At 41.2% G+C, this 12,916-nt stretch overlaps 1 protein-coding gene across 7 annotated transcripts in view; it reads right to left on the bottom strand.

Annotated features, from left to right (window-relative positions):
• Positions 1 to 12,916, bottom strand: part of LOC119651713 (protein sickie) — a 467,977-nt gene that overhangs the window by 139,858 nt on the left and 315,203 nt on the right. Inside the window, exon 1 of one of the 7 annotated variants that reach the window (XM_038055432.1) lies at positions 7,097 to 8,345. The exons of the other annotated variants lie outside the window; for them this stretch is intronic. The gene's annotated coding sequence lies outside the window, so the exon portion shown is untranslated. Of the gene's footprint in view, positions 1 to 7,096; positions 8,346 to 12,916 lie in introns of those variants that run through there. 7 annotated transcript variants of the gene reach the window in all.

The raw sequence follows: 12,916 nt of genomic DNA, 5'->3' as shown, positions 1-12,916 counted from the left end.
AAAGTGTTTTTTAGAAAAAAAAATTAGAGAGGATTGTGCGAATCAATATCTCCAAATTGCTGAAGGTGAAAGTTTTTTTTAAATAAATAATTAAAATTTTGAGTTCTCATACTATGAGACTATGACTGAGTTGAACGAGGAAGAACAATGTTGAATATGCTGGGATGTTGATACTGGGAGATACATAAAGGAAATTTTGTTAAAAGGCATCTATATAATATGCAGATATCGTTTTTGGACCTTCTGAACCATTCTGACAAACGAACTATTATCTACAGCAGGTGGCTAGTGGGACTTCCAAGCAATCAGCATGTGGACCTTTGACTGCTCTCAGATACTTCGGGAGGATCCACAACAAGAATTGTGGCATGCAGAGGCCATGGGTTGTTTGGGACCTGCATCACTGGAAAGAAATTCGTGTGCTTATCGATGAAAATAACAAAGCTTACTCTGCCAATTATCAACAAAAAATCTCAAAGGACTCATTGAAATCCTCAGCCGTTTAGTAATTTCGCTGTGATAGTTTTATCCTCTAACAGGATTAACAATCAGTTCACCCTACTAGAATAACAAGCTGATGCAGCCAAAATCTCTTCCCTGCTTTTTAGGGGAATGATATTTCGATCGTAATAGATTACTTAAATATCACTAACGTTGAAGCATTGAGGTTAACGCTAAGGGGGGGGGGGCGGAACCGGAACACTGAAGCTTATCTTACTACTCAGAGAAGTACATGAACTAAATTCCACCTAGATCAAAGTAAAAAAGGAAGAATCAATTGCATCATCCTTGTATATATATATATGAGCAAGTCCGATTATTTACGTCGACGTAATAATAATTTCGTAATTTTGTTAATAATGGTAGGATTCCCACCAAACTTTCCGGTACGGTACCTCGCATTATGACCTATATTACCACAGTTGCGGTTATAAGACGATCTCAAGAGGTTTTGCAGTCAATTTCCAAAATCTATTAATATACTATTTTTGCCACTAAACTAACCACTTTTGATCGTATGGATACTCCTCCTTTTAAAGTCAACAAACATCCTTCCTAGCTGAAGTAGCATCAGACTACCGCTTTTTCGGTGGAAGACTATTATTTTCCCAGTGAAGGAAAGAACAAAACGGACCTAGGAAATTCCAGTAGTGGATTGGATATCCAGGAAATTTGGTGATCGACGAAGGACCATTGCAGGAGACGACGGTAACGGAAAACACAAAAGTTGTCAACTATGTGACGCTAAAGAATAACTTCCGATGGAATTCAGAAAAGTTTGCCTTGAAGCCAGGAGACACAAGAAATCTAGCAGGAATCGACCTGAATTTGAAGATTTGACCGATGAAAACAAAAAAGGTGACAAAAGATCTGCAAGCAGGCATATCAAATAGTATAACTAGGCATCTCAACAGACTATACAACGATTTCCGATCAACGGATCGAGGGGATGATAGGGGTACCTATGGTAGGTATGTTATCAATCAAGAGCAAACGCTACCCACAAATCAGCAACCCTGATTTACTACAGGATGTTATTAGAACTTCATCCCATAAATTCCGAGTAAAGCAAACCTTCTTCCTGATTTGGGTAAACACCCACGAAATGGCTAGCATAATCACGATAGAAGTTCTTGAGTCGCGAAGAACATTAACACAAATAAATTTCCAGGCTTAGGTCATTGCGATAGTTCCTGGTTTGATTTCTCTTTATACAACTCCTGTCTGGGTTTTGGTATTGGAGAAAAAATCATAAAGAAAAAAGTAGGAGCTTTATACTGAACAAATGGACATCTTTCATCTAGCGAACAATAACAGATGAAGCAGAATGTCTGATAGCGGGGATTGTCTGCTCTCCAACAACATCTTGGCAGATGGCAGTCGACGCCTCCATGACCCAACTTTTGCAATCGGCAAGTTCCATACAAGTCGTTGGGAACTGAATTCATTCTGGATTCACGAAAAAGGACGTTGGATCAAAAAAATTATCCCCAATTTTCTAAAGTGGAATAAACGATGACATGGAGATGCCAGATACGAACTTACACGATTCTCCATATTACCTGCCCCGCAAAGTAATATTGCAAGGGTAGTTCCGCAAGGTAAGGGGAGAGGAGACGATAGTTTTTTAACCATTCTACCTTTCAGCGATTAAAAAGACGGGCAGACAGAGTACTGCTTTTAATAAGGTTTTGTTTTCTACAAAACTTCAAAAAGGAGCGATCTGGTGGGCTTGAGTCAAAACGCCACATGTATAAGGCATACATATACGGTGATCTAGAGCTCAAAGTGGGTGAAGGTGGATCTATAGGCTTGCGAAAGAAAACCTCAAAGTCATTGGGTGATGCAATGGAGGACGAAATAAACAAAGCTTCGGTGATGATCGAGTACTAGGAAGAAATCATCAGGAAACCCGAGATTGCAGACAACAGTCGGACAGACGGTGAACGAATTCAACGTACTCCGACTTAGCATAGCGGATAATGACGTACAGATAGCGGCGATCATTTTTATAATCAACAACAGCATCGATAAAAAGGACAAAGCCCTGTGCAGAAATACTGCCAGTTTGATCACATGCAGAAAAGACAAGACACCAGAAGGACAAGGCACTGAAGGTATTGAAACCCAGATAAAAATGATTCGGCAATCAATATAGTGACTACTGGGCTGCGATGGAAGGAGATAAATCGTGCGCAATGAAAATCCTTAATGTAAGGAATGCTTCAAACTGCGCAAAGTGGTACAAAGTTATCGAGTCGTTAACCAAACTACAGACGCCAAAATACATTCTATGCATTTTCATCGATTTTTTCATTAAATAAAACTGCACGACAAACTGTGGCATCCAACAAGATTCAATCTCAGGTCCTTCACTATGAATAATTGTGTACCAAGGAATATTGTCACTACATCTTCCTATCGCCGATAGTACCACTGTCCTCATGAATTAGTATTGCAATAACAATCGTAGTAAAACGCTTCGATGAAATCGATAGTTTTGTAATCAAAGTGATATAGGAGACCTAATACTGGTCAAAAAATACTGGCATGGACTGTGCTGAATATAGAATTGCAGTAGTACCGATCAGGAAGAGACGAAAAGAAGCAACAGGGAAATTTTTTTCGCAACCAGCGCTTAGATATTTCAGAATAATGATCATCATCAACGTGATCTAGATCCACCTTGTCAGGAATTCCAGACATTCTGACTTTGCGTCGAGGTCCGTCAAACCTCAACGGGAAACAAGCTTTCATGAGTCCAAAGCCGAACGAAAGAAGCAGAAAGGAGGCGTGTCAAACAGGGCAATGAAATTCTTAATACAATAAAAAAGAAATGGTCGAAGTCTGAAATACCATTGGGAATGGAGCTCACCTCGAAAACAAAAGCTGCAGAAGGAGAACGTCTCGTAGGTAAAAGCGCTTGTTCCCCTAAAAATGGCAATGTTCGGTGGGAAAACTTAATTCCGAGCAAAGTAAGATGGAACAGGGAACTTGAGGTGTAACCACTCCACCTGAAAATTGAAAACATAGGATTCAAGAGTGACGAATGAAGCACCATTGATACCAATTGAGATGAGGATGAAATAAGCCTTGTGTTATGAATGGTTGACGATAGTCTGATGGCTGCTTAAAACCACGGATAGGCAGCTGTAAGGAACCCAGGTCCATTTCAGCATAGTGGGCAATGGTTGCCTAATTAGGTAGGATAAGGAAGCACAAGCAAACTGAATGCAGATGGTGGAACCAAACCCATGCCATCCCGCGGCAGAAAACATGCCGATTGTAGAGCAAGGGAGCAGGTAAGTGGAAGGATCAAACTAACCAAACAGTAAAATAATCCGTAAAAGAAAGTGGAGTTTGTGGAGGGAATTCTATGAGGAACTCAAAGCAGTATGTGCTGCAAAGTTCCGGAAGGACAAACCCAAGAGCTGGGGAAGAAGTTGAGGAAACCCTTCTAAAAGTCCACTTCTCAGATCGCGAGTGGTGCCAATGTCACACTTGGCTACATATACATGGAATGGAAGCAGGTTAATGTGATTTGTCTAGCAAAGCTATAGACCAAAGCTTATAGGCTAATTAGTCGAAACTTTGGGAAAGTTGGTTGTAGCACAAATGAGAAAAGGTCGATATCCGACTATTTGCACCACAACCAGCATGCTTGTTAGTCTAGTCCTGCCAGACCGCTTGATCCAGGAAGGCCCTCTAGCTCAAGTGCATTTATGTGGTGAAACAATGTAACCCGGTGATTTCTATTACACTATTATGAGACCTTGATGTGGAAGAATTGCCCGTCTTACTAACCAAGGTCAAGGCAATAGGTATAGAGGAAGTACAGACGTCAATAGCTCAGAGGTTATTATTATATTTCACCTCAACCCAAATCTAAATCAATGTGGAAATACCTGCAAAACCCGAAGATCCTGATAACAAATATCGTGGCATAAAGGTGTCAACACTCGCAAAAATGGTGCCTTACTATTTGTAGGACCCGAACATGCATTTGGAGCTAGTAAAGCCATAACCGTCAAAACCATAAACGAATGGGAAATAAAACTAGTTCATCGATGAGAAATAGCAGTGGTTTATAGCGAATTGAAGTTACAGGAGGAACATCGAATCAAATCCTGGAACTAGATAAGGAGATGAGGACACTGTTAGGAATATTATCCTTCAGGCAACCTGATGTGTGTCTGTGTGCAATAAAGGGGCCAAGACGGCTTCTCACATCATCCCAGACTGTTCTTCACTTGCGCGATAGAGGTGCACTAGCTGGAGAGTAACAAACCTTAAAGAGATGCTTCGCCAAGTACACCTAGTCAAACATCTTCTGGATCCAGGAGGGGGAGGGATAACTAACTTTAGCGCAGTTTCGAAGAAAATATTATAAGTCAACGGGCAGTCGTATTGGACAACAAAACTTGATTTTATTTTAGAACTTTGATCGAGGCATTCTACAAATACGATTTGGTTCACATTGATTAATTTCTGAAGCAACCAGTTCACACTTTTCTGGTCAAACATCACAGCCTCTCGTAGTTCTTTCATCCCCCCCCCCCCCCTCTCTCCTAACTCGCTAGTTCATCTCACCGTTTTCCACTTCCATCAGCAATTATTTGTCTTCTTAGTAACCTCAGAATTTCTTTATTTAAGGATCCTCATTCACTCGATGTCGATGTCAGCCCAAATAGCAAGCAACCTACTCCCTCTATTTTGGAAACATGAATGCCTCGTTACCGGCTTAGCACCCAAGTTTGAAAAGTGAGCGAGGACGACTTTATGATTTCGTATCAGGGGCAATTGGCCAAGGATAACTGTCTCACCTCTGCCCTGGGAGCAGTGTGACCGAAGCGGCTCACAAATGTGAAACGCTTATATAATTCACAAAACACGACACGTCTGCGGATTATATTGGGCGTCCATCCTCTGATACTTTAGGCAAAAGCTTGGCCAGAACTAAAATATTTTGTTTAAGGATTGAGGGTTCCTAAGTCTACATCCACTTGATGTCGGGTGGGACCAAATGGGGAGCAACTTATTCTTACTTACTTTTTTTTTGGTCCCCCTCGTTTCGGGTTTAGCACCCAAGTTTTTAAAAATATTTTCTCTCTATCTCTTACCAAACTTTGACCTAAAGTATGATGTGCTATCTTTGGCTTGGTATGAAATTGGTTGGTTCCCATTCCTTTAGCTGTTAGCTTCGATACCAGCGTCTAAACGGGGCCTGATAGTCTTTCAAACCTTCCCATAATCAGAATTAGGCAGCCCTCTCTCAAACTAAAGGAAGTAATGGTGTAAAAATGGTCATTCTTGAAGACAACAATGCCGTTCTTATCAGGCCAACGCACCTGCCCACCCCACAGTAACTATCTTAAATTACAAAGATAAATTTAATTAAAATAGCGCTTGTTTCTATGCTGGATTCTTAGATAACCCCCTAAGAGAATCCTGGACAGGCTCCCGCAATCTTTTGAAAAAAACTGAAAATTGATATTTGAGAAACAACATCGTCTTGCCAAAACCACCGAAATATACAAATAAAATATCCTTCTCAATTTCCATTCCCCCTCCTCAACATAAATCAAACTGAAACCTACCCTACACTAAGCAATAATTTCTTGTATATGGAGTGGAAATCCCAAACAGAGAAATGTTCTCGTTTCTTCTCCTTGGAACAAAATATCCTTGTAAAATTCCAGAAGCGAAACGAGGAGGACATCTTTTCAATAAACATCAACAACACAGACAGGATGTCGCCTATTAAAGTTTTCAGGCCTCGCCAATCGATGAATGTCCTCCTTACTTTGTACAACAACTTGTTCAGCGGCAAACCATGTTTCGAGAGTTTGCTTCGAGTGGCATTATCATTGTCGTCATCAACTTTGATAACTACTATAGGAGATGACTTTTAAGTATTCTGTATCTTTGAAGCGATATAGAATCACTTGGTTTTTGTATATCCTCCGTAAATACATGGCTAGGAAAAAAGGATACCATTGGAAGATGAGAGAACTTTTCACTTAAGTCGGGGATGGTGTAAGCACATTCACTTCTGTGTTAGTCCTAGAAAAGCATAGGATCTTGTTACGTGGAGCATGTGGAAAACATGTCGACTTATGTTAATAACGTGTCAAGTTCTTTAACTTGTGATACAAAACGAGGAAAGTAGACATATATAATTAAGGAGGAAATTAAGGCTAGTCACGTACAACATGCAAAGTACAGTCCTCATACCAAATGTGCCTCGACGATAAGAAAATAGGATATCCAAATTACTACTGCTCCCTCCCTTAAATCTGCTTTGTTATAATGTTATTGAAAAAGGCCGCAGATGTTTGTTTGAGGCCAGGAAATTTAGACGAGGACAAAATTAGAAACCATGTGACTCCCATCATCCTTTCCAGTCAGAAGGTTTGTTTGTGGTTTCCGAACAATATTTCAACATTCTTGTTCCGCGTGGGGAATGCCCTGAGGGCCACTTCCATCCATGTCTTGTAGCTCTTCATGTGCATCGAGCATATCCTCGTCCTTACTACATCCCCTCATTCCCGCGCCATTGTCTGTATCTTGAAAGCTATACATTATGAATACGTACCGAGTACTATGCAATCGTATGAAAGGATCCTTCCTTGGTCGTGGCGTTTTGCGTCATTTCCTTATAATATTATGTTTGAGAAAAGCGAAGGAACTACTTCCACTTCGCTTTGCAGCGCACTCCTGCACAATGCAATTATCCTTTTGAATTCACACCATGCACAGCGTTTTCAATTTGGCCAGACACAGATTCACGAACTTGTAAAAAACAAACACCCTTGGAAATTCGCGATTTTAGTGAGTCCGGGACACTGCACTCGGCGGGGGTGACTACCCCTACCCCTACCGCTACTGTCGCGCACTCGTATCGGTTCAGAGCAACCGGTCGGACAGATGCGCCCAGCTGACCGTAGTCTTTTCAGAATTCAACGATGCGAGTTGAGTTCAGAGGGGTTGCATTTCGATGTGATTATACGCGGCGAGCACATAGTTCACTCCACTCCGCTGCGCCACCCTCGCACGTTCCATTCACATCGGAGTGATTTGTTTTCATTTGGGGGTTGTTTGGAAATTAAACAACAGTTAAAGCACAAAATGTTTAATTACAACGAACAAAATCACAGCCAATTGGCAGGGTATCTACTCCTATCGTAAAAATATTATTGTTGCTCTCACTTTTGGCTAGAAACGTTCTCTCTAGAAAAGATACTACCCTTAATCTTATTCACGTACAATATTGCATTAAAGCCAACTTACGAACTAAACTTTGTAAAACTTTAGCGAAATTTTTTAAAGCACTTAGGGTTGCAAAAAAACACAGACAACAGACAGTGGTTGAAGCTGTTCAAGGGAGTTCCGAGTGTCGGAGTTGTCCTTTCATTTTATTTTCTGAAGAAAATTACGGGACAACGGCGATCCCATGAAGGACTTTCAGTAGCACTTTGGGAGCACAAGCAGTTTAAGCAGGGTTAGGGTTAAAACTGTGCGTTTGACCGACCGGACAAGGGAGAAAGACAAGGTGAAAAAGGCGATGAACGAACGGCACTAAACTTGGTCCGAGAGTGTAGGTTGTAAGGGACGAGGGTGACGATAACGACCCAGACGTTACAATTATATACAAATTGTTCACATTTCTGTTGTGAGCTCCGTCTCTTTGATGTTTCCACGAGGCCACGAATTGCAAGGATGCGAGAACCGTGAATTCTTTTCACCCCATTTATGAGTACTGGCTCTAACGAAAATTAGCCCCGACAATCGACCGACACCATGTCGACTTGGACGATGACTTTGACGACTTTGAGGGTGGTTTCCGTTTTCTGGTTTCTCATGGTTGTAGTTGCCGCTCGAAAATCGAAAGCTTTTCAAAAGTCTTCTTGGAATGTGTCGGGTCTTAGCCGTACGCCATACAGTGGTGAATATATTGGTGAATGGTTTGGATGCAACGAATTGGCTGGAGAGGCAACGAATTGAAGATTTCCCGAACAGTGTGACTCATCGCCGCTGGGGGAGGAAAAGCTTGGCTAGAAGCGGATGCTTTGAACATGCGTATTGCGATGTCGTGGTGGATAATGGGTCTTTGTCAGAGAAGCAACAAATGGGAATGATATGATATAGGCTGACACAGTCACACAGTTATGCAATGTTTTTTGTTTGTGGAAGGAAAGAAGGACGAGGGAAACAGGAGAGCGCAGGAGGAATCTAGTCCCCGTTCAGGTAGAAGGATTACAGGTAATCCTTTTGTCTATTATTCTACGGTAAAATATAAAGCGCCTCTAATTAAGTTGAACGTATGTGGAATATGTAGTAGCGAGAAAGGATACAAAAAGTAGGCGTGAATTCTATCCTCTTAGTATCGTCATGTACGTTAGGAACTCACTCTATGTCTTGATAGAAACTTCACTCTTCTATGAGCATATTAAAATTAGCAGAGTCTGAAATTACATACTCAAATGTTTTTGCATTAATGCCAAGATTTCAGCAACTTCCTTTAGAACTTTCCCATCGGCATTAAAGGGGGTCAAAAGTGGATGCTCCAAATTTTAAGGACGCTGTTGCAAATCCCGACCAATTAAAACCGCTTCGTTACGCTACGTTAACCTTTGCCATCCACTTTACGGTTGTTCTTAAAAAGGAGCCCAATTAGATGGATTATTTTGAAAAGTATGTGTCAACCCTAATCCTCTAGGTGGGACGCAGTACGATATTCACACTTAGAGATCATCGTATCTAGGATATATGCTTTAATACGCGGTAATGTTTGCAATCTTTGGCGAGATAAATTTCAATGTTGCTCACCTGTTGTCCTTATTGAAGAAGTAGGTCTCACTACGTAGTATTATCAAATACCCCTTTCCCGTTGGCGCGACAGTCAAATTGTAGGAAGGCCTTGAAGCGTGCTAGAATACATTCAAGACCGTAGCTCTATATTTTATACAGTACGAGGCTATATGATCAGCATTGCGCTAGTTCCTGATTATTATCCTGTTCTGATTTCGGTACCCATTTACGACATTACGATACAAATCCCTCTGTCAAAAATGAAGTTTTAACCCCGACCTTTTGCTACGACAGCCTAGAGTTTCCGCTATTGAGCCGCCCGGATATCCCTTTCAATATGCTCCTTACAAATTCCAGCACTTGTTTAGTGCTGGAAACCGGGAACCGGGAGAAACCTCAAGCTGGAAGCTTCGAGTATGAAAAGTTTTCTTTAGTATTTCCTATATAAGAATATTTGGAAGATCTTTCGCCTCATTTGCAGTGAGCTCTTTATATGTATGTCCATAGTATGTCAGACTATTCACTTTAGTGCAATCCTGATTTTCAAAACCTTAGATTGTAGTAAATTTGCACAGAAGCGACACATTTGACCTATTATAATTTTGCTAGTAACATTGCAATATCCACCAAACTCGGCAGTATCATGCTTTGTATCACAGTCTACATTACTGCAGAATTTTATGATTCTAGAATGAATTTAAGGGAAATATTCAGTCGATTTCTAAGAACTAGAGTAATATATTATTGTTAACTGTGTTGTATGAAACTGTATGAAGGGTATTTTCACGCCTAGGCACCAGATAGTGGCAGCTTTGTAGTTTTTTTTAAAATTTTTCAGTTGAGTTCTTTCCGTGAATAGGTCCGTGAAAGAAATGCAAACTTTCCAGCCTCGCAGTCCTCCCTCCCCTTCTCAAATCAACAGATTTAAAAAGCACTAATCAAAATCTTTCTTTCATTTGATCATGTGGGGTGAGCGCATTCGTTGAAAAAATTCACACCCGCCTGTTCTGTGTATGTGGACTCCCCCCCCCCCCCCCTCCTCTTTAATCTCTTAATCTTAAGGTAAAGATTCACAATTCTCACTTTCCTACCAAATTTCTAATCAATCAGTAATTTTTTCCAAGAGGATGTTTGTGAGAGATGGGTAGATAGATACGCAGACTTCTGTCTGTCGTGCTTAAAAGCCAAATTGAGGTTGCGATCATATGTGAATATAACGGAGATCTTCACATTGGTATTTCAAACCTGAAGACGGATTCACGTTGGACCAAGGTATGCGTCAGCCACATATCGAACTACTACGCTCCGCCAAGCCTCACGCTAAATGAATTCGTATTGATAGTGGAGAGATTGGTTTCCGAAGATAGCTAGCAACTTTCAAGACTGGGCCGAAGATTGTGGTAGCCACGAAACAAATGCAAGGGGTCACGTATATCTCAAAGCACTTTCACGCCTGATTACGCCCTTCTGGCATATACCGGTTGTGCCAAAACATTTTGGAGACGGGATATAGGGTCCGAGGATTTCCAATGATAAGCGAGGAATATACTCACAGTGATCATCACTCTATCATTTTCCAGGTGGAGTATAGGACGAGACAAAACATACCAAGAAAACTGCAGATTGGACATTCAAAAAATTTAATAAGGAAATGTTCGAAAAAATGCTAATACTGAAGATGGTGCCGGTGGGAAACGCAGTAGAAAAGACAACGTAGATTGTTGAAAAAATCCAAAAACCATGTGACACTTTCATCTTACACCGTTCTGTGTTCAAGAAATGAATGTCCAACTTCTGGTGGATTTCCGAAACCGAAGAATGCTCCGAAGTCTGCCTTCTAGCCAGGGGACACAGCTGATCTCGGTCTAAGAAATTCCACAACCAATATAGAATGGCAAGGAAAGAACTGCAAGTAGCCATTTCGTGAAGTAAAACTTAGCACTTCAAAAGGTTATGCTCGGAGGCGGATTCCGACTCATGAGAAGGTGCTTACAAAGCAGTCATGGCGTCAATCAATGATCCCTGCCGGTTCCCAACCCTGATTTGCTGCACCATATCATTAGTATTCTCTTCCCAAAAGGTTCAAGTGAATCGAACTCGTGAATCGAATTCTCGAGGTAATCATAGAAAAAATCATTGAAGTCGCGAAGAAGATTTTCGAAAATAGAGCTTCGAACTTAGCCGACATTCCGAATGAAGCTCTAGTAGTGATCGACAAGACAGTTCCAAAGGGGTTCACTGAAACATTTGCAGCGTGCTTCAAAGAAGTGATTTTTCGGAAAAGTGGATGCAACAGTAACTAGTGCTAATTCCTAAGCCAAATAAGCCTCTGAGCGATACTTCGTCAAAGAGGACTATATGCCTGACATACGATCTTCGGTGCTCGGTTATCTTCTGTGGATAATAATATACAACCAGTTACAGTTCGCCAAAGGGGTGACCGGTCTCGATTTCCCAGATGACATCGGAGCGGCTATCGTGGCACAAGATTTTGACAAATGAGGAAATTTAGGAAATCATATCTTCGCTAGAAAACGCTTGTCTGGCGCTCACAGTGCATAAAAGCAAAGTAGTTCTTACCACTAAACGAATGATCCAAACATCAATAAAGATTAGGATTGGAAAAAACACGTCATACAATTGCAACCAGCGCTCAGATACCTAGGAGTCATGGTTAACCAATAAGTAAACTTCAAGCCACATCTTGAAAGTACTACTGCATTGTTGGCAAACATCTTATTGAAAAAAGGCGACCAAAGACTAAGGTGTCGGCTCCTTACCTTGAAAGTTGTTGGCTCCCCTTTGCTTTATGTAGCTCCTGTCTCAGTTTCGAGATTGGAACAATTAGGCGAAGAGGCACGTGCAACAACATGTGCGCCCCTCATTGGCATCGAATCCTATAATTGATAGACCAGTAGCTTCCTTCAAACTGTAAACTAGTCTATCAATTTTAGGCTAGTAGATAGTTTGGAGGAAGTTCCTGATCTATCAATTTTAGGCTAGACTACAAATAGCAGACAATATCTAATCTCATCGAATCCTATACCGACGACAATTGGCACGAACCGAGGAAATAGAGAAGAGTTACAGAAGGAATGGGACGACTCACTTAAAGGACGCTGGACTCACAAGATCATCCCAAATGTTTCAAAGTGAATTAAACCATGATATGGAGACGCTAGCTACGATGTAACCCAATTCCTAGCGAACACGGAGGGTATTGTTAATATCTTCATCATTTTGTGCGTGATAACCCCGCATATTGCCCGACATGCGATATAATTCTGGTGGATGCGAGGCATGTTGTTTTTAACTATTCGAGATTCACCGTGCACATAGTGAAGGTGGAAATTATCATCGAGACGCATTTGTCACCTGAGAATATCGTGGACGAAAAGTTCCTGATTAGGACTGCCATCATATGCTAACATAACAGTTTAAATATGCTAAGCGGGAATTGAAAAGGGCAAGGAGACGGCTTTCTTTCCAAGCCCAGAGTTCCGAAATAAAAATTTCAATAAAGTAAAGGGTATTTGTCCACCTGAATCCAGTCGACGCCGTCAACGTCATATTAACACAGGAGCCCAGGATCGGATCAGGCCAA

This window comes from Hermetia illucens, chromosome 3 (genome assembly GCF_905115235.1).
Source record: "Hermetia illucens chromosome 3, iHerIll2.2.curated.20191125, whole genome shotgun sequence".
Taxonomy (NCBI): Eukaryota; Metazoa; Arthropoda; class Insecta; order Diptera; family Stratiomyidae; genus Hermetia; species Hermetia illucens.
The sequence above is the reverse complement of the archived record's forward strand: the minus strand, read 5'-3'. Positions and strand labels throughout refer to the sequence as shown.